This window comes from Petaurus breviceps, unplaced genomic scaffold (assembly GCF_028583685.1).
Source record: "Petaurus breviceps papuanus isolate PSGF00001 unplaced genomic scaffold, PetGlider_PUasm1.0 126, whole genome shotgun sequence".
NCBI lineage: Eukaryota > Metazoa > Chordata > Mammalia > Diprotodontia > Petauridae > Petaurus > Petaurus breviceps.
In genome coordinates, this window is record NW_027185655.1 from 58,473,010 (window position 1) to 58,495,111 (window position 22,102).

General features: G+C 36.4%; 1 protein-coding gene across 1 annotated transcript in view; it reads right to left on the reverse strand.

Annotated features, from left to right (window-relative positions):
• The window catches only part of TENM3 (teneurin transmembrane protein 3), a 3,497,142-nt gene that overhangs the window by 1,660,128 nt on the left and 1,814,912 nt on the right, over positions 1 to 22,102 (reverse strand). Inside the window, exon 7 of the mRNA XM_069096576.1 lies at positions 7,425 to 7,573. The gene's annotated coding sequence lies outside the window, so the exon portion shown is untranslated. The remainder of the gene's footprint in view (positions 1 to 7,424; positions 7,574 to 22,102) is intronic.

A 22,102-nucleotide genomic window follows, 5' to 3' on the forward strand; every position in this document is an offset into this window, starting at 1 on the left:
ACTACAATTCACCATTTATGTTGTCATAATCATCAATATTATGGAAACCTTTTTAGAAAGCACTGCTTTAGGCATTATAGGGAACAGAACATGAATAAGAGCTACTTTCCTGAAAGATGAGTTGAATTTTAGCCATTATGAATTAGTAGGATGAGGGGGAGGAGAAAGGGAGAGGGAAAGAGCTGGAATTGGAAAAAGCAGACCTAAATCTAAGTATCAGCTCTATTGTTCTACTCTTTACTATGTGATAGTAACAGGAAGTCATTTGACCTATATTAATTTCAGTTTCCTCATCTGTGTAATGGGGATAATATTATTTATGCTTCACAAAGATATTATTATTAAAGTGATTTGTAAACTGCAAAGGATATGATATATCATTAACATCACTCTGAGTTTAGAATACCTGCACAAAATCAAATAAGACAATGCATTTGAAATAACGCTATAAGAAAACAATTTTGCACCTCCATTTTAATTCTTTTCTGTTATAAACAAATTGTTCTTAAAAGCCTAGGTGATTCCCAATGTTATGCAGAACTGAAAAACAGTTAGTATTTAGTAACAGTATTTGATAATACCACACTACTCATTACCCCATTCTCATGTTCAAGAAGTCTGGATCTCCCTGAGCTCTTAGGCCGATATGATATTAGAAAGTATTATTCTTCAAGTTGTTCACATTTAACTCACAGATAATGATGTCAAGAATTCTGGAAATTTAGGCGACCATTTGGAGCTTTAAAAAAATGAGACATCTGGAAATGAAAATTAATAAAGCATTATAAAATATACCCTTACTTAGCCTGAGGGAAAATGAAGACTGAGCCATAACTGGGAAATTATCTTTATGCAGATAAAAGATTAGCTAATATATGATGGAAATCAGCTAACCTCTATCTTTCAACTGGACAGAACAAAGAAAAATGACCTTAAACACAAATCTGATTGAACGTAAAAAATTTCAACAAAACATATGACAAAGTCTCTCTTATCATACATGTGGACAAGATGGAGAGATTTGGACTAGATAATAGTACCATTAGGTGAAATTTTAAGCGATAAAATCATGAACCCAAAGAGAAGTCATTAATAGAATCATGTCAAAATAGAAGTATGTCTTCAGTGAAGTGCCCCAGGCATTTCTTCTTTGTCCTTATGCTGTTAGACATTTTTATCAATGACTTGAATGAACACATGAATGATAAGTAAATCAAATTTGCAGTTGGTATAAAGGTTAGGAATATCATAAAAAGTTGTATGACAGAATCAGGATTCCCAAATATCTCAACAGGCTATACTACTTTACCATACTCAACATAATTTAAGTTACTTAGGGTTAATAAGAAGTTCCACACTTGGGTTCCAAAAATCTTCACAAATATGGGAAGTATAGGGAGACAAAAGATTATGAAAAAAAAGCTATTATGCTTTTCAGAGAATGTATACTTTTGCTGAAATAATTATCCTTCTAATTATCCAGGTTGATTTCAGCCTTCCTTGTTACTTTCCTCTTTCCCAATGACCATATGCAAACAATATACCATGGCTCATCATCATATTTTTGCATGGGCTGTATATGTTCCATGTCTGGAATGCACTGTTTTGACCTCCCCACATCTAGAGCCTTTATTATTTCTCTCCAAAACCACAAGTCCTCTTTTTTTGTTATTGGTTTTTTATGTCTTTTTTTTTGGAGGCCTATTGGGGTTAAGTGACTTGCCCATAGTCACACGGCTAGTTTTTGTGTTAAGTGTCTGAGGCTGGATTTGAACTCAGGTCCTCCTGAATCCAGGGCCGGTACTCTATTCACTGTGCCACCTAGCCGCCCCACCACAAGTTCTCTTGATGATTCACTTCAGTGACCCCCTACAACCTCTAGGATCAAATATAAAATTCCTTTTTTGACTTCTAAAGCCCTTCATAACCTGGATCCTTACTTTGCTGTTGTTCAGTTGTACAGTCACATCTTACTCTTTATGACCACATTTAAAATTATCTTAGCAAAGACACTAACTTGCTATTTCCTTCTCAAGCTCATTTTACAGATGAGGAAATTGAGGTAGATAGGTCTAAGTGACTTGTCCAAGGTCACAGAACTAGTAAGTGTCTGAGGCCAGATTTGAACTCGGGAAGGAGTTAGCTGCCCCTTCTTGCCTTTTGCATTTTCACTGGTTGTCCCCCGTGGTTGTAATCCTTTCCCTCCTTAACTTTCTTTCAGATCTCAGCTAAAATCCTATCTTCTACCAGAAGATTCTTATGGTCCTCCTTAACGACAGTGCCTTCCTTCTGAGGTTATCTTCTGTTTATGTTTTATATTTCTTATTGGTACACAGTTGTTTGCATGTTGTTTCCTCCATTAGATTGTAAGTTCCCTGAGGACACACTCTATTTTTTGTCCTTCTTAATATCTTTAGTTCAGCTCAGCAATTCAACAGTATTCTAGTGTACAGCAATAAAAGATTGGATATTGCATTTTCCCCTGGAATTAGTATTACTGTAATCATGTTGAACCTGTTAGACACATCTCTCCCCTACTCCTCTAGTCATGGCTTTTCTCTCCAATTTTTGCCCTTCAATTTCATAGTTTAAGATTATGAGATTTAAAATTGGAAATAGGGGTGGTGCAGTGAATGGAGCACCAGCCCTGGAGTCAGTAGGACCTGAGTTCAAATCCAGCCTCAGACACTTAACACAAAGGCTAACCATGTGACCTTGGGCAAGTCACTTAACCCCAATTGCTCTCTAAAAGAAAAAGTAAAATTGGAAATCGCCTTGATGATGGTCACTGACAGGACTCTTGCAACTACTCCATATCCACCTATAAAAGAGTAGGGCCCTTTTGTGGAATGGAGGTTCAATAGAGAAATTAAATATAAATAATATTTACCAAGAGCCTACTATGTGCAAAAGTTGTGTTAGACGCGGGAAATAGAAAGATGAAACACAGCTCAGTTCCTCCCTTCAATGTGCTCACAAGGTTCTTGAAGAGATAGTCATGCACACATTACTGTAACAGGTTAGAAAAGAATTAAGGACATAGAAGAGATCACGTGGCATGGATTTGGAGACTTAAGGAAAGAAGTATCATTTATAATAAGATACTGAATCCATAATGTTGGACTGGGAATCACAAAAAAACCCAAGTTCAAATCTTGTCTCAGACTTTTTTTTTTGCTTTTTGGAGGGGGAAGGTAGGGCATTTGGGGTTAAGTGACTTGCCCAAAGTCACACAGCTAGTTTTTTTGGTTAAGTGTCTGAGGCCGGATTTGAACACAGGAACTCCTGGCTCCAGGGCCGGTGCTCTATTCACTGCACCACCTATCCACCCCTTATCTCAGACATTTTCTAACTGTATGATCCTGGGCAGGTCATTTAATCTTTCCCAGACTCCGTTTCTTCATCTGTATAATGGAAGTAAATACAGCACCTATATTAACATGACTATTTTTAGGATTAAATGAGATTCCATGAAATACTTTGCAAACCTTAAAGCATTATATAAATGTTAATTTCAGTATAATTATATTATTGTTACTCTTGTCACAGATGAGTGAATTCATAGAAATTGTAACTTTTCCTCTAGACTTTGAAATCAGGGAAGTATGTCACTAGTGAAGATGGGGTGTGGAGGGGTCCAGTGGAAACAGAGAATCCAGACATAGCGAACAGCTTTTAAAAAGAGGAAGAATTTGGAGAGGGGAGAACCAGATCAAAGGACAGGGAGTAGTCCTATTTGTTTGAACATAGGGCACCTGAGTGGGAGTAATATTAAGTGAGACAGGACACATAAGGTGCAAATATATTTTGTAGGACCTTAAATGCAAGCTAAGGAATTTTTATTTTATTTTAATAAAATATTTTATATTTTATTTTATTCTATACATAATATATAGCCTCATTGGAGAATGAAGGGATCAGACTGATGATTATTTTATTTATTATCAAAATCTGAAGGATAGATGATACATAGGAAAAATTCCAGTATATTCTTTACCTTGTTGCCATCTTCCCATATCCCTTCACAAACAGTCTATCAACCAGGTGCCCAAGTCATTTTGGGAATAGTCATCAGCCCCTGCAGCTTCTGACATATGGGCAATTAGAAAGCCTCAGGCTGATTTTACTCAGTGCCTGGAAGGATCTGCATTTATGAACCTGCAACACCTTTGATGAGAAGCCCCTTCCTATTCCCTTCATCTGAGAGATTTGAATCCTCAAAAGGTATTCATATTTTAATAGGGAAATAAAGTCTTAAGTCAAAGGAATGAATCTCTAATGACAGGATGTCAACCCTCAATTATAAGTCAAAGAGCTAATGGGAGAAGATTTACTGGTGATCGGCATATTAAATCCCAGAATTTTAATAATCACCCATTGGTAAAGCCAGCCTTATCTTTAAAAAGACCATATCAAATGTTATAGTATTTCTCTTTTATATTCAATAACTTATAAATGAGAGATAAAATCAATAAATAAGCTTTATTTCTTTTATTCCTGGTCATTATCTCTGAACTATAACCAATATGTAGCAAATATAAAAGGAGAATATTCCCACTATGAACACCTTTCTTCACCTTGGTAATATTGCATATTTAAGGAAATGTTGACAACAGAACTACAGCAAAGCTTTAGGTAAAGATATGAGAGATGGACACAGTTTGATGTTACCTACTATCGTTCTGCTAGAGAAAATAGTCGAAACCTGCTTTGGAATTTAAGTAACGGGTGAAAAATGGGAGAAACTGTTAGCTCTTAAGTAAGTCAGGTCCCCCAGCTTGGAAACTCAGATACCCAGACAGGACAAACTGTGCTGAATTGCAACACGCCTCTTCTCAGTGTAGCAAATTGCCATGATCCAGAAGACAATAAAATCATTAGGGGGAAAAGGAAACAGATGCTCTTATCTTTTTAAAATCCTTCAGTCCCTAGAAAGAGGAATGTATTCCTTCAAGAGCTGTTTTATTACCAGTGAAGAGTGCTAGAAAATTACTCCCAAAGTCTCTCCCTTGAAAGATATTCAGCAAATTCAGTGGATCAGGGAACTCATCTTAAGGAATAGAATCAATTGTGCCTTGTAGATGATATTGTTTATAAAAATAGTTTGTTTTTATAAATAAATGCTGCTATGGTGACATCACTAGACTAAACACAGGTATAGTATAACTGGGACCTATTTTGAATGCCAATAGAAATTCCAAGTGTTTAAAGGGTGTCATAGCTAAAGAATCTTAGGCTTTTAAATGTGTTTCCTCAATAATATATCATTTACTCTGGAAATGTGATGACCAAAACATCATTTAAATGCAAGATTTCTGCTACATATAAGTTAGTTTACTGATGAAAAATATGATTTATAAAATCCACATGCTTATTTAAAGCTACATTGCTTTTTGTTAAAATCATTTTGCTCTAAAAAGATCATGAGTGAGCATCACTTCTAAATTTTGTATCCTGTTTTGATAATTTCTCCAAAATTATTTCAGTCAGGGGAGGCCAGGTAGCACAGTGAGTAAGAGCACTGGCTCCAGTGTCAGGATGACCTGGGGATCAAATCTGGGCTCAGATACTTAGTACCACACCCAGAAATAACTGGCCGTGTAACCTTGAGCAAGTTACTTAACCCTGATTGCTTTAACAAAAGAAATTCAGTCAATCACAGCATTGTATTGAAGAGCTTGATTGTTTCATTGAAATACTAAGCATCATGTGTCCCTTTAGTAATTATTTTTGTGAAGCAGCATGCCAAATTGGAAAGAGACCCATCCCTGTGGTGTGAATGACCTGGGTTTTAAGTCCTGACTCTACCACATACTATATGTGTGACCCTGGGCAAATCAATTAACTTCTTAATGCCCCCAGGTGACCCCCTAAGATTCTAAGTTGCAGAGAAGGTGATAATCTGCATTGGTAGAAAGGGTTTGTTTACTATAGTTCTCTGTACCAATGCAATCTCAGACCTGAAACAGAAAGAAAGGAAAAGTATAATTTCCCATGCCAATTTTGCTTCAACATACTTTCCCAACATTTTTTCTCATCTTTCTTTATGTTCCATTCTTCAAATATTTGTATCTCCACATTAATTTATCAGACAATAGTAAAGTTCTGTTTCATAGTGACTGACAGCATTTCCCATGTGTCAAAACTTTTCAGAATGATCACTGGACAAGGGTCGGTAGAGGGTTTAAATCAAAACATCATTACCACTTGTGGAACAAATCAATGCCTGGCCTATTTTCAATAGATGAATAGCATTATCTGGGTTTGCCTAAAACCTCACAACCTTGAAATTCCACTAAAAAATACTTGTAACAAGCTTTTGGGAGGTGACAATTGTCAAAGTCACACACAATCAAGTCTAAATGTATGGCATAGAACTTTATATCTGTACTTAATGCCTACAAAATGTATGTTACACATCATATATGTATGTACATATATATGCACACACATTTAAAATATTACCGTTTCTTTCAAATATCACCTATGACACTTAGTCATTCTATAAAGTGACTTTCCTCAATCCCTGCCTGAAACATATGTTTAAATTACTTCTCACTGATTACAGTAATACACATTTAAGAAGTAGAGTCATAGCATAACATGTGGCATAGCAAATGAAAGAATAAATTATCTTTTTTTCTACTTATTATCATAGCATCATAAACGATTCTTGAAATTATAATCACAGCCAGATATAGAAGTTTCTAAGCACCACAATAAGAAAAGCCATTGGTGACTTCAACAATGCAGGCTTGTTAAGTTAAAAGGTTTTCATGCACCTTAATGATTTATAACGCCTAAAAAAGGTCAACAATGCCAACAAAAACTGGACAGCTATTCTGCTCTGAAATAAGTATGCTTCTTGAATAGATGGACAGGATATGCCCATTAAAGCAGCAAATAGCCTTAATTTCTATTTAATGATCTCACTAGCATGCAACAGATTTTTCACTCATATAGTCCACTAAACACTTGTTATAGATTTTTCTGGGCACATTTATCATTTCTGCTTTATGAACCAAAGCTGTTTTAGTTTCCTCACCTATTCTATATATCATTCTCACAAATTATTCTCAGTTCACAATTGACTCTGATGGCATTTACCACCAGCAGGACAAAATACTATGTGTACTCAACATTTCCAACTAATTTTTTAAATGTCATTATAAAATAACTTTTTAAATTCTAAGACGGAATCACACATTTCTTCATATAGATATAGTTACTTCCTATTGATTTGTATAAGTAGTATAGCTAGAGTCGAGATGGTATGGATGGAGGAGAGGATAAAAAAATGTTATTTGCTATAATGTTCCATGAAATTTGGGCATGAGAAAATAGCATCATTTGAATAAAAAGGAATATCAGAAACTGAACTTCTTGGAAGCTGCTGTTATCATAGCACTCATTGCGATACTCACTAGGGAAGTCTGGGGAGCTCTCTGTAGACTCTAAGAAAAGCTGGTGTGTTGTACCCAGGCAGGAAGGTCTACCAGATCTTAATGGTTGATCTTCACAGTTGATAGCCTACAATGACATACAGCTTTCTTCTTCAAAAATGGGTCCTGACCTGTGAAGAGAATGAAGTATATTACATCGTAACTAATCCATTGAGTTTCCACAGAAGTAAACTACATATCTCGCATTTTCGTTATACTGGTTACTCATCCAGTAGAAAAGGATTTATGTTTTAAGTATAATTTGAAAAGTTGGGAATCTCACAGTGGAAACAGCACCGGATTTGGAGTTGATGCATCTTCACCTTCCCCACATGCTACCCACTTGACTTTGGACAATTATTTTATCTCTTTAGCCCTCAGCGTCCTCTTCAATCATATACACGAATAATTTTTAAGTGCTCTGATGTGATCCTGTGGTGCTATGGACTAATAGGAAGCTGAGGAGGAATAAGGGCATATATTCCAATGTGACCAGGGAAATCCTACATACGGGAAACATTTTTCATATAAAATGTAGAGCTAAGAAATGTTATTAAATTTGCTTAGTAGCACATGGTCCAATGATACTCCCATACTTTCATTGATAACAGAGTAGAAATGTAAGTAAGCAATGTCAGCACATCCTTGGGGAAGCTGGCAGACAGAGTGTGGTACCAATAGGGAATGAAACCTCAAGGCAAACAGAAGATAGTGTCAAATCTTGCACAGGACCATAAAATTTAAACACTCAGAAAATCAGTTTTTTCAGCTGTTTCAGTCTACTTTATTCAAGTTCTCCAAAAGCCAACTTAGCATCACATTTCAAGACAGGCTCTCAGCAATGAAGTCTTGGTTCATAGCTAGTCCATTAGCATAAAAATAAGTCATTCTTATACCACCCTGGACTTCCAAAGGAAATGAATGAACTTCCAAAGAAAATTAATGAGGGCAGAATATGCAATGAGATGTCAAATATGGCGAAATAAAGTATAGAAGTGAGCTATCATATCCAGATATAAAAGCAGGCTAGAGTCACTGTTACAATCAAGGGAGAATGGAACACCAGGTAGCAGGGAGATGGATAAGCATGAGGGAGATGCATTGCACTCAGCAGGGGTGTAATGTGCAGGAAGAAATGAAGGAAAGGAGCATGAGTGCCCAACAGCCTCTACTGAATATGTTTACATATCTAAAGCTACAAAGGATCTTAGAGGACATCCAGTCCAAGTCCCTGCCATTTCAGAAGAGAAACCAAGGTGAAGAGAAGGTATAGGAGACATGAAGAAGAATCTTTCTGACTCTAAATCCATGTCCTACCCAGAGTGCCATGCTTAGAGATCGTCTCCAACACCTTATCTTACAAGTGTGAGAACACAGGGCCAGGGAGATTAAGTGACTGACATTAGGTTGCAGAGATAATAAGTGAATTTGAAATCAGGTCATATAACTTCCTGTTTGTTTCTACTGCCTTACTCTTCCTCCCTTATTTAGGTAATCAACATGATGGGATGGGGATGGGAAGTAACAGGTCTATATGCATTGGTAAGAAAAGGCGGTGAGAGGGGCAGCCAGGTAGCACAGTGAGTAAGAACACTGGACCCAGTGTCAGGATGACCTGGGGATCGCATCCGGGCTCAGACACTTAGCACCCACCCAGAAACACCTGGCCGTGTAACCTTGAGCAAGTTACTTAACCTCAATTGCTTTAAAAAAAAAAAGGCAGTGAGGACAAATGGAGTGAGTGAAGGGCATATACACTTAACACCAATTGCCTTGCCTTCCCCCCTCAAAAAAAAAAAAAGAGTATATACTAATTGAGACTGACAAATGATGGAGGTTTCCTTGTATTCATTCCCTCGTATCATTGTGATCCATGGGTGTGTTCATGGTTAACTATGTTGGGGCAGTGCCATGGCTCACTAAGCTCCAGAACCCACATGGAAACAAGCAATGATTACAGCTGTGATCAGACCTAGCTTTTGGGAACCTGACTTCTACCCACAACCTCTCCCTATTCTTCTACCTACCTCCCTTTGTCAATATAACTTCTGATTTCCCATGGAGTGGGTAGGTGGTAGTGAGTGGACACAAACCAGAAAAAAAAAAACTAAGATGCTATTTTGGGAACAAGAGTGATAGAGAAATCACTGTGGGAATGCAAAATTAAGAGGCTTGTTGTGTTTTAAAAGATGGCATGGGGACAAGATAGCAAAGTAGTATCAGGAAAAGGATAACAGTGCAGCATGGCCAAACACACCTAGATAGATATTTATTACTATAACTGATATGACCCTGGAATAGCAATAGCTGATGTGTTAATACATGATCTCACCAAGCACAGAGTCTCTAGATCTTTTCAAGTAACCAATACAAGGGCTTAAAAATTTAGTTCTGACCAAAAACCTTTAGTTGGAGGCAACCTTCCAAGTCCATATTGCATGTCCAATAAGTGTCATTTGATATCTTTGTTCCTTGGAAAAAGATATAAACTCCTTTGTTTGGCATTTGAAGTCCTTCAATATGTAGTTCCAGTCTACCTTCCCATATTTATTGTACATTGTTCTCCTTTATACACTCGATATTAGACAAATTAGCCTATTTCCCAATGCCCCTGTATCCCATTTGCCTTCAAGCTTTGGAACATACTGTCCCCTATGGCTAAAATGTAATTTCTATTCACTTCTACCTCTTATAATTCTTAACTTCTTTAAAATACAACTCAAATGCTATTTCCTACAGGAATATTATCCTGGTTCATCCCCCTCTTTCTTCATCCTCCAATTATTAGACTATTCCACCTGACTCCTGGAATTTGCTTTGTATAAATTTTGCATTTACTTTCCTTTGTAGGTATTCTTTCTTAACAATAGAATATTAAGTTCCTTAAGGTCAGCAACTTCCTCCCTCCCTCTCTCCTCTCCTTCTTTCCTTCTTCCCTTTATTTCTCTTTCTACCTTCCTTCCATCATCACTTTCTTCCCTTTTTTTTTTTTTACCAGGGGAAGATGAGAGTGATTTTCAAGTAAAGAAAACCTGGGATTAAGTCCTGCTGCTGATACACACTAGCTATGTGACCCTGGACAAGCTCTCTAACTAGTAAGTTTTCTAAGATTCTCTAAAGTGATAAAATGCAGAGCAGCTTCCAACCTACATTAGTGAAGGGAATCTCCTCGCTCAGAACTCTAAACCAATGAAATCATAATTCTAGTAAGGGGTGGTGGGTGGATTGTTCCCAGGCATTGTGGTAGAGAGAGTAGATGCAAAGACAAAAATGAAATAGCCTTTGATTAAAGGATTAATTCATTTCTGTTTTTCTTTCCTCAGGATCTGGTATGTAATAGATGTTAAATAAATGCTTGTTGAATGAATGCATTAAACAAAGAGAAACAGAAATAACAGGGGCCTCAGTCTGTCAAACAGTAACTTGACATTGGGGAATTTTGCCAATGTGACATTTACAAACCATAGTGCTGGAAGGAAACTGAGAATTCATCTCCTCCAAACCTCTTATTTTTACAGATGAAGAAAGTACAACTCCAAAGAGGTTCAGTGACTTTCCCCAAAAGACAAGATGATTTGTGGCAGAACTGGGTAAGAGGACCCAAAGTCTCACCCATTCTTTTCCTATCAATCACACAATATAATATTGTAATGTGTTGCCTTTCATGATATTCTGGACCCACTGTTTGTAGGACGTGTCCCTTGAATTATGTTTCTGTTTCTAAGGACAGATTTGTCATCTATTCACACACTTTTGCTGGCTATTCCCTTGAAACATGCTATGGCAAAACCAAGGCTTGAATTACGGGGGGCAGAGGCCAAACATAAAAAGTCATTACATATTATTTTGACATATGGGTAGATCCGGGAATTTTATTCCTCTCTCTGACTCCACTGGTGTTTTAATTGTGGCCAAAATGAGCTTAGTTAGGAAGAACAGAGAGATGAAGCTCAACAGAAGGCTCTATCTGATAGAAGGACTTCAGTGACCAATTATGTGGTTAAGGTCAGGCGTCATTTGACCTTGTATGTTTCAGTATGCTTATGATGGTTTGGGCATATTTCTGATCTATACACTCAGATTTCAGATTAGACCTGAAATGGGCAAAGTCAAGGGACTTCCTCTGAGAGAAAGTAATTCTAAAATAATCAATTCTAAAATGCCCAAGTATGTAATTCAATGCAAGAGGAATTTTAGGAGATTTTTATCTAACTAAACCTTGGGTCACTATTTTCTCTTTCCTCCACTGGATTTTAAAGATGTGGGGGCAGGGAGGGTGGAGAGAAGGGAATAAACATTTATATAGTACCTGCTCTGTGTTAAGTAGTATGGTAAATGCTTTACAAATATGACTTCCTTTCATCTGCCCAACAATACTGTGAAGGAAATATTAATGTTATTTTCCCAATTTTACAGTATTAGAAACTGAGGGAGGTAGAGGTTAAGTAATTTGTCCAAAGTCAACAGTTAGCAAGCCTCTGAGACTGGATTTGAATTCACATCTTCTTGACTTTAGACCCAGGGCTCTGTCCACTGTACCACCTAACTGCCCTTATAATTTTCTGAAGGATTACTAAAATTTTCATCCATCTTCAAAGTAGGTAACTCAAAGCAACACAGTATAGTAGAGAGGAAGAAGACCCGAGTCCAAGATCTGCCATCTACTGTCTGTGTGACATAGGCAATCCAATCAACATCTCTGGACCTCAACTTCTTCCTTTATAAAATGAAGAGAATTGTTTAGATGATTACAAAAGCCACATCCCAGTTCTAAAGAACTATGACTCTCTGATCTGAATCCTATAGACCAAGAGCTACAGACTCCTGTAAAACTTCTCACTTGGAGTGGGATTTAAGAACTTACTATGAGTCGTCCTGTAGGTCCAAGAGTAAAGTCCTCAAGAGCCTTATAACTAACTTAGTGTACTCTCAAGTAAGTTCTGACCAGCATGTAGGACTTGCCAGATGGCCATGCATATTTTATCAAAGCTAACATTTTGAAGAATATTGGACATTTTAAAGATGTAACCAAGCCCAGTGAGTATTGTATTGTTTCCTGAGGGGGCTAAAGAGGTAAAAAGGAGATATCAAACTGTCTGTAACAAACAATTCAGCTTCTAATTAGATGCAATTGGTGGTTTATGTGCCTGCTAATGTAAAAAGATATTGAGAAAATCATCCTTGTTTCACCCGAATATCACAAATCTGTATGTTGGACATTATTGGTCAGAGTTGTTCTTCTCTTTAAAAAAATATAGGCATGGGGGCGGCCAGGTAGCACAGCGAGTAAGAGCACCGGCTCCAGTGTAGAGAAGACCTGGAGATCGAATCCCGGGCTCAGACACTTAGCACCCACCCAGAAACACCTGGCCATGTAACCTTGAGCAAGTTACTTAACCCCAATTGCTTAGAGGCGGCCAGGTGGCTCAGCAAGTAAGAGCACCGGCTCCAGTGTTGGGATGACCTGGATCAAAATCCGGGCTCCGATACTTAGCACCACACCCAGAAATAACTGGCCGTGTAACCTTGAGCAAGTTACTTAACCCCGATTGCTTAAAAAAAAAATATATAGGCATGCAATCTAAATATTTTACCTGAGAAAGGTTTAAAAGAACTGACGAAAGATGAATTTTCTCAAGATTTATCTGTTAGTATAACTGTTTACATGATGAAAATTATAAGACCCATTGGCACACCTCCCAAGTAATTTAAATATATTAAATCCAAACATACTGAATACCCAAGAAATTTGAATTTTTTCAAGTTCCATTTGATGCTTATGTAGACAAAGTTAGTGATATAAATTACACAGCATTTATTCAGTTTTCAGGATAAATGACAGCATGGCAGGTATAGAGGTATATAAACACACACACACATACACATACACACAGATTCTACATATGATTCTTTTCTACGTGTGTTCCTGTAAGAGTTTCCTTTGCCTCACAGTAGCACAAATGTCCAGTCATCAACGACAAGAAATTATGACCACAATATAAATGGACAATCTTTCCTTTTATTCACTCTAAATCTTGTTTTCATTTCATTTCATTCACTCCAATATTAAATGGAGATTATAGTGAAATCAATGATTCCATAGTCAACCTTCATGAAGTGGCTGTATTTAGCTTTCAGGGTAATGTTAACTTCACTGTGGTATTAGTAATCTCATCAACTTTTTGGTTAGGGATGGATAAATAGCTAGCTTTTAGTATGTAAATTACTAAGAAAAACGTTTTGCAGAAAATGGGTCAGGTTAGAGATGTAAATGAGGCCTAAAATGTCTCATTAGGTTTTGAATTGCCTTTCTTTTACTTTTTCTTTTTGTTTTCCAAGCATTATAAATCTTGCAAGCTTTTGGGGTAATTTTCTTGCTTGAATAAACTAGTAAGGTCTTTTCCAATAATAAATGAACTGAAATATTTCTCAAAACTAATTCTGCCTGAAAACGATAGACCAAACTGCACTATAAAAATTTCTCTTCTCTCTCTAAAGTTACTCATATTGTTCTCTAAAATTTGAGATAATTAGCTGAACAAATTATATATGCACATTTAATAGTGTACATAGTATTAGGGAGTGTTGGTAAATCTCTCTTGCTGATTTTTATTCAAAATCAAACATGAATTGGAAATATTCCTTAATATCTTGGGGCAATCTAATATCCATAGAAAATATCTATGACTAGATTTATAGGTATATTTTTCTAAGGATCTCTTTTGACAAATTACTGAATCACCAAAGGTACTAGTGTCAGAGCTGAAAGAAACCTAGATGTTTTTTTTTTTAAGTCATAGGCTTAATTTAATTAATAAAATAAACACATATGCCTATACTGTAACATTTTATGTATACATTATATCATAAGCAGATATATTTCCATAGACCTACAAAGATCTATACAAATATGTGAAACTCTGGGATTATCTAGACATAGTAATCTTAACCTTTTTTATATCATGAAACCTTTTGGAAATCTGGTGAAGCCTATAAACCTCTTATCAGAATAATATTTTAAATGTAGAAAACTGATAGAATTATATTGAAATTCTTTTTTAAAAATTTATTTATTTTTAGGTTACACCACTCAGTTCCACAAGCTTTTGATTTCCAAATTTTCTTCCCCTCTATCCTTTTCCCTCTCCCCAGAATGGCATGCAATCTGATAGAGGCTCTACATATACACTTCACATTAAACATATTTTCACATTAGTCAATTACACTGGAATCTAAAGGAATTATACTGAATTATGTGATTATTACTGTTATTCAGCTGTTGTTCACCCATGTTAGACTCTGTGACCCCATTTGGGGTTTTCTTAGCAAAGATACTGACATGGTTTGCCATTCCCTTCTCCAGCTCCTTCTATAGATGAGGAAACTGAGACAAACAGGGTTAAGTAACTTGCCCAGGTTCATATATCTAGTAAGTGTCTGAGGCCAGATTTCAATTCAGAAAGATGAGTCTTTCTGTCTCTTGGCCTGGCACTCCATCTTGGGGCTTGGTGCCCCAAGTAGAATTAGAAAGGAAACCAATTATGTTGAAATATTTACCAAAATATATCAATTAATCAATAAACATTTATTAAGTGCCAGGCATTATTGCTAAGTGCTGAGGACACAAAAGAGGTAAAAGATAGACTCTACTCTCAAGGAGTGTGTGTGCACACACACACATACACATAAATGTATATGTATATGTGTGTATGTGTAATTTTTCTGAAGTTCATGAACTCTGTATTATGAATTCCTGGTCCAGTCCAATCATGATTTTACAGTTGAGGAAAATAAGGGTCAGAGAAAGAAAGCCATTTGCTTATTTGTGTAGCCTGTTAGTAGAGAAATCAGCATTAGAACTTGGGTCTCCCAACTCCTAGTCCTGTGATCCTTCAACTACAACCTGAAATCTTCTAGCCCATCTCTTCCAAACTATTTGATTGAGTCTGAGGCAGTGTTAGTATTGAATCACTTTTCTGAGCTCAGGAATCATTATGGGCACAAAAGCTTTTGCTTCTTCTGAGACACTAATAAAACAGCGTCATATCCCAGTGTAACTGTCACAAGGCAGCTTCACACATTTTACTTTTTGCCACATTGGTTTCTATCTGCAAAGCACTAATTTAGAGCAGTCTAAATTAGCTCCTTGACAATATATGGAGGGTTTGTTGGTTATCTTATTCCATCACAACACCGCCAATGTTTGGGACAGTTTAACATCTCAGATTCATGACAAGTGGCTGAATTTTTTGTCGCTCTAAAAGCTGCAAAAGTGGAAAAGTAAATATGCAATTATAACAGCTACTGATATTTAACCAGCTGAAAGCCCAGCAAGGGCAATCAACTGGTCGCCATCATTTTGTAGGTTTCTGCATTGGAGTTAGCTGGTACAAAACAAGAAAAATTCCAGTGAGAAATACTCTTCAGAACAGCCTGCATTCTCAATTGTCATTGGCAACAAAGATCATCATTTTCAACCCACCAATTCGGAAACAAAACAAAACAAACCCGAAAATCAGTTTGCCTCTCAGAGCTCCATTGCAATGATAGTTTTTCACATGGTTCCCTAGACTTTTTACTCAGTATGCCCGTAATAACAACAGCTTTTAAAAAGACACTAAATGGGTCTTTAAAAATATAGTCACTCTCTTTCCAAAGAAGCTCATCTGTATATTCCACTTACTTTTACTGAATAATTTTTATAGCATCATTAATTTAATATATCACTTAAGGAAAAAAAAAAGATAGGATAGAATTCTGCACTGGGATATTCAATATGACCTAAGTCAACTTAGGGCAGCTAGGTGGCGCCATAGCGCATAGAGCACCTGGCCTGGAGTCAGAAAGATTCATCTTCCTGAGTTCAAATCTAATCTCAGACACTTACTGGCTATGTGACCCTAGGCAAGTCACTTAATCCTATTTGCCTCAGTTTCTTCATGTATAAAATGAACTGGAGAAGGAAATGTCGAACCACACTATTATCTCTACCAAGAAAACCCCAATTGGGGTCACAAAGAGTTGGATAAGAGTGAAATGACTGAACAACAATGACCAAGGCCAAATTGTTTCTCTAATATTTAGGCGTAAATTATAAACCAGTCTCATTTTGCTGTTGTTCTAGTCTGGCATCTCAGTAGATCATCATTTTAAAAAAGGAAAAACTAAAACATTTTATATACAAACGATCTTATTCAACAGCTAGGTGTTATGGTCATAGGGCAACGGGTATAGGGTGAAGAAGAACTCAATTCACATTTAAATTCAGACATTTACTAACTGTGTGATGCTAAATGAGTCACAATCTCTATTTTCCTCAGTTTTTTTCCTCTCTAAAACAGGAATAATAATGGTACCTACCTTATAGGGTTACTGTGAGGGACAAATGAGATAACATATGAAAAGCTCTTTGCAAACCTTAATATTAAATAAATGTAAGCTATCATCATCATCAATAACAGCATTAATATCTCTCTTTATTAAAATAAAAGCCATAGGGGTGGGGGGCAAGGGAATACTCTTCCATTGTTCATATTTGCATCCCTAACATCAAGCACAATGCTTTTACATTTTTTCCCATTGGTATCAACAGGTAATTAATGTAGTATCAGTGCAGACCTGTCATTCAACTTGCCTGGGTCCACTGAGATGTTAAGTGATATCCTCTGAATCTAGTATGTGTCAAAGGGAGCACTTGAACCCAGCTTCTCCTAACTATGGGGCCAGCTCTCAGTCTGTCCTGCCATACCACCTTCCCCATACCAGGTACTTAATAAAGTTTGTCAACATGAACCTCTTAAACCGGCCTCCCAAACATCCTTTCCATAACATAAAATGATCGTTTTGTGAATGTGTGGCTTTTATAAGGTTTTGTGAGCTCCAAGAATGGGCCTAATTTGCTTCCAGTGAATGAAGTTCTTGGCTTAGCTTGTGGAAATTTTATGCGAGGTTGTCAAAGAAAGTAGCTTTCCATGAATCTTTTCATACTCAGCCTCCCTAATTCTCTTTCTCATCCACCTGTGTTAATATTTAATGTTACTAAGGTTAAAATAAACAAACAAAAACTTAGTGTTGGGCAGCTAGGTGGTGCAGTAAATAGAGCCGGGGCCCTGGAGTCAGGAGGACCTGAGTTCAAATCTGCACTCAAACACTTAACACTTACCAGCCAAGTGACCTTGGGCAAGTCACTTAACCCCAATTGCCCTGCCCTCCCCTCTCCAAAAAAAGAAACAAAAAGCTTTGTGTCTTTGAGTGATTTAAATACTTTCTATATTTGCCTTAATTTTCTAGTCCATTTTGTTTTGGATTTAGGGTGTGAAGTTTCTATTCAAGGAATGTCAATATCACCTGTAACACCTGTGTTTTGTTATGGGACGATACCATGTAAGTTCAATGGGATAAACAGGTTGCTGAAAAAAAATCCAACTACACTGTATGTGTATGTGTTTGTACACTCAAACATCTGCATGTTTCACTAACATATATACGGTAAATATATGTGTGTTATATATAATTTAAAGTTAGCTGATTGACATGCACATTCGGAAAATTAATTCTTAATTCTTCTTAGGGGTATTCTTAGGTTTTATTGGTAGATTATCTGATCATCGAGACACATAAATTCCCAATTCCCAGATTTATATTATTATTTTATGCTCTCTTTTATTATAATATAGAAAATATGCCCCCCTTCAAATAAAAGGGGGAATAAGAAGTTGCTGAAGTTCCCTCCTCCAAACAATACCATCTGCTTCTTCATACCCATCCATGGTAGCTTCATGCCTCTGCTGTCCCCATTCCACTGTACCCTTAGCTTCCTATTGGGCTTTATGGAATTAGTGTTGTGTTGTTTATAAACTGCTCTACATAATAATTCCATGCTGCCCAATTACTTTGCATTAACTTTATATCAATTTACATAGGTATATGTTTTTTTTTTTCCCCAAATAGAAATCTCCTTAAGTGGAAGGAATTACTCAGTACAGGTCTTTATTAGACCAAGCTTAAGTCTACAGTCAAATGCCTGTAATGTGCCAGGGATACAAAAAAAAAAGCAAAAAAGCAGCCCCTATAAAGTCTTGAAAAATTGAATTGCTAGGGGAAGCCAGGTGGCTCAGTGAGTAAGAGCACCGGCCCCAGAGTCGGGATGACCTGGGATCGAATCCGGCGTCTGCTACTTAGCACCACCTGAATATAACTGGACATGTAACCTTGAGCAAGTTACTTAGCCCCAACTGCTTTTAAAAAAAATTGAATTGCTAGCAAATAAGAATTAGTGAATTTCTCAAAGTTATTAAAACTTTTCCCTAGAGAGAAGGAAGAAAGTGGGGTCATCTCTTGATGACTGCCATACTCAGAAGAATAGTTGAAACAAGCCATAAGAGAAATAACCATACTCATTTCTGGGTGAGCAGGAGTTTTAAACCTCTTCAAAATTCCAGTTTGTTTCAAGGGCCTGTTTGGATTCTGTGTTTTAACAGGCACATTCACATTATTTCTCTCTCTGCCTCACTTCCTTCTCAGCTGCAATAAATTTCAAGTGATTAACAAAATACCACAACTCCAGCTTCTGAGTTCCAGGGAGAACTGTCGCCCCTTCTCCAAGAAGAAAAAAAGTCACGCCTGAACCCGAGTTCTAACATCTTAGAAGGAGGTCAAGGATACTCACTCACAACAAGTTTTCCTTAAGGATAGTTTGATGTTGTCTAATGTACCTGCTCAGAACAGCAAGCCTGAAACAAGATATCAAATTGATCCACCAGTCCTTGGAAGTGGGGCCTCATAGAGGTGACGAAAACTGTCTCCCAGGAAAGGAGGTTTAGATATTGCCATTCGTCAAGCGTCCCTTTCTAGCAAGAGACAAGTCACAGGCCTGTCACTAGCAATAAAAGCAGCTAGCTTTCACTGACATACTGCCCAGTGAGAAGAGCCAAAAGGCTGAGCAGACTATACTGATGGCCCCTCTCTAAGGACAGGGGAGGAAGAGAAAGAAACATTTTAAATAAAGAATACAACTCGCTTTCGATGTAAAGTGGCAAAGATTTCAGAAGGGAATGGGAATCCAAACACAAGACCTTGGCTTATTTTTCTTTTCTTTTGACACATTCCCTGAAATCAGTTGATAGGACTCATAGTAAACTTCATTTCAGATCTCCATACAGATTCAAAGTACCAGAAAGCAGACCAGTGGCATCATGCGCCAAAGAAATAAAACCAGAACAGACCTCTTTGTTTGACAAATTTAGGAAGTTCTAGAAAAGATCAATTAAATATTATCAGGCAAGTCAGTGAATAGGGTGCCACGTTAAAAACCAATTTTATTGTTACTGAATTACATTCTGCTAGTATTGGAATATGCAAAGAACACAGACATATATAATAAAATTTACATGATAACTTTATTATGTATTTAAAAGTAATAGTAAGTTATACACAATAGATTTGCAGTTTCAAGTGCAATAATCATTTTTTATACTTATATTGTGGAAATGCTTGTTTTATTCCATAAATTAAAAATAAAATTGAAAAATTGAAAAAAAGATGTGTATTTGTGTTCTGTATATATATATATACACATTATACATGTACATACACATATATGAGATGTTTATTATTACTTATTTAAATGTTTCTTTCTAATCTTATACAAACACATGTATACACATATACATATATAAGCACATGCACATATAATATGTACATTATATATGTATGTACACATATATATTCTTTTCATATCCTAAAACTAGCAGAATATAATTCATTGACATGTTTTTTAAAGTGAGCTCCCTATTTATATGGTTGTCTGAATGTCAAATTAATCTTTCTTGACACCTGCACATGCATACATATATACTTTTTGTCTTTCCTAGGTTCTCTCTGTAATGATATTTATGTTATATTAAACACACACACACACAGAGGTTTTTCATCCAGAGATGGATGACATTCTAATTGTATTATCTTAAAGCTCAGACAAGCTTAACCACTTGGGATTCACAACTTAAAGATAATCTATATAAGATTAGTTATTTTAAGCCATTCAACCCATTATTTTATCAGTATCATATGATTGTGGATTTCATAATCATGTTAAATTATATTTACAACTATATATTTACAAAAATGCAGTATGGGAAACTATCTTATTAAAATTCCAAATAAAACAGAATATGCTTAAAGGATGAAGGTATGTTTGAAGGGGATACCTTAGCAACATAAGCTATATTTTCAAAGACTTCACATTTAAGGTTTGGGGGAAAAAAGGAAAAGTCTTCTAAAAGGAAACCATTCGAGTCTCCTTCCTTTCAAAGGTTCGCATTAAAGGTATAAAAAAAAGGAAGTAAATTAAATTTCTTTTTTCACAGGCAATAATGTGTTGTACAATTTGCAATTAAAAATAAATTAGGCACAAAATCTGCAACAGATTGTTTTTAAACTTTCATTAAACCTCTTGAGTTATGCTGCTAGATGCAACCTGCTAGCAGATATGCTAGGGCTGAAATGAGTTTCTGGCATATGAGGGAAAACCATGCCTTCAATTTACAATAATTTAATTTACAGCTTAGCTGATTGGATGTAGCATTTTAACACCATTTTGGAGGTTTAAGAACAGCAAGTGCCATAATCCTCTGAGTATTTTGATCACTAGCACGAAAGCATGTAACATACTTTGTGTTCAAGGGAAACCTTTATCCAGAATGCAAAGCTGGGGCTGAATTACAATCACATTCAAAAAGATTGCAAGCCTGTGGGTATTAAGCTTTGCACTCGCCAAGCTCAGGCAAAAGATTTATGCAATCTACTCTGGGACCTGAGACTTATTCATATAGTTGATCTGATAAGAGTATGCTGAGACCTTGAAGTTTATTTTTATCATAAGTTTTGCATTCAAGGTCTCAACCATTAGATCTTTTTAGTGCTAATCAACAATGTTTCTTGCTAATTCAAGCATTGACACTGTACACGCAGATAAAATCCCCACAACCAAAAAGTAATGGGAAAAAATAGTTTACCCCTTAAAAAAAAAGGAAATTTTCAAGACTTAAAAACAACCTCTGGTGTCTTAGATGTTATTTCTGATTTCCTTGCTGTGCTTGTCTGAGAAAGATTTGTCAGATATCTTCACTCCTCAAATTCAAGTGATTTTAATGACAGATGCCATCTGTATCAAAAAGCAGGCAACTCTTTTTTCAGAACTTTTTTGGCTAACCAATGAGTCGTGGGTTATTTATACAGTCTATGTTGCTCAATTGCAGTCTTTAATTTATGACTAAATGATAAAATGGAGATGGAAGATAAAATCCTTTCATAACAATTCTTTTGCTTACTCTTGCAACAAAAGTGTGTGTTAAAACTTTTTATTGTGTTGTTGTTCAGTAATTTCAGTGTTGTTCAACTCTTTGTGACCTCATTTGTGATTTTTTGGCAAAGATACTGGAATGGCTTGATATTCCCTTCTCCAGGTCATTTTACAGATGAAGAAAATGAGGAAAACAGGGTTAAATGATTTGCCCAGGGCCACACAGCTATTAAGTATCTAAGGCCAGATTTGAACTCAGGAAGATGAATTTTCCTAACTCTAGGCCCAATTCTATGCACTCTGGTGTGTGTGTGTGTGTGTGTGTGTGTGTGTGTGTGTGTGTGTGTGTGTGTGTGTG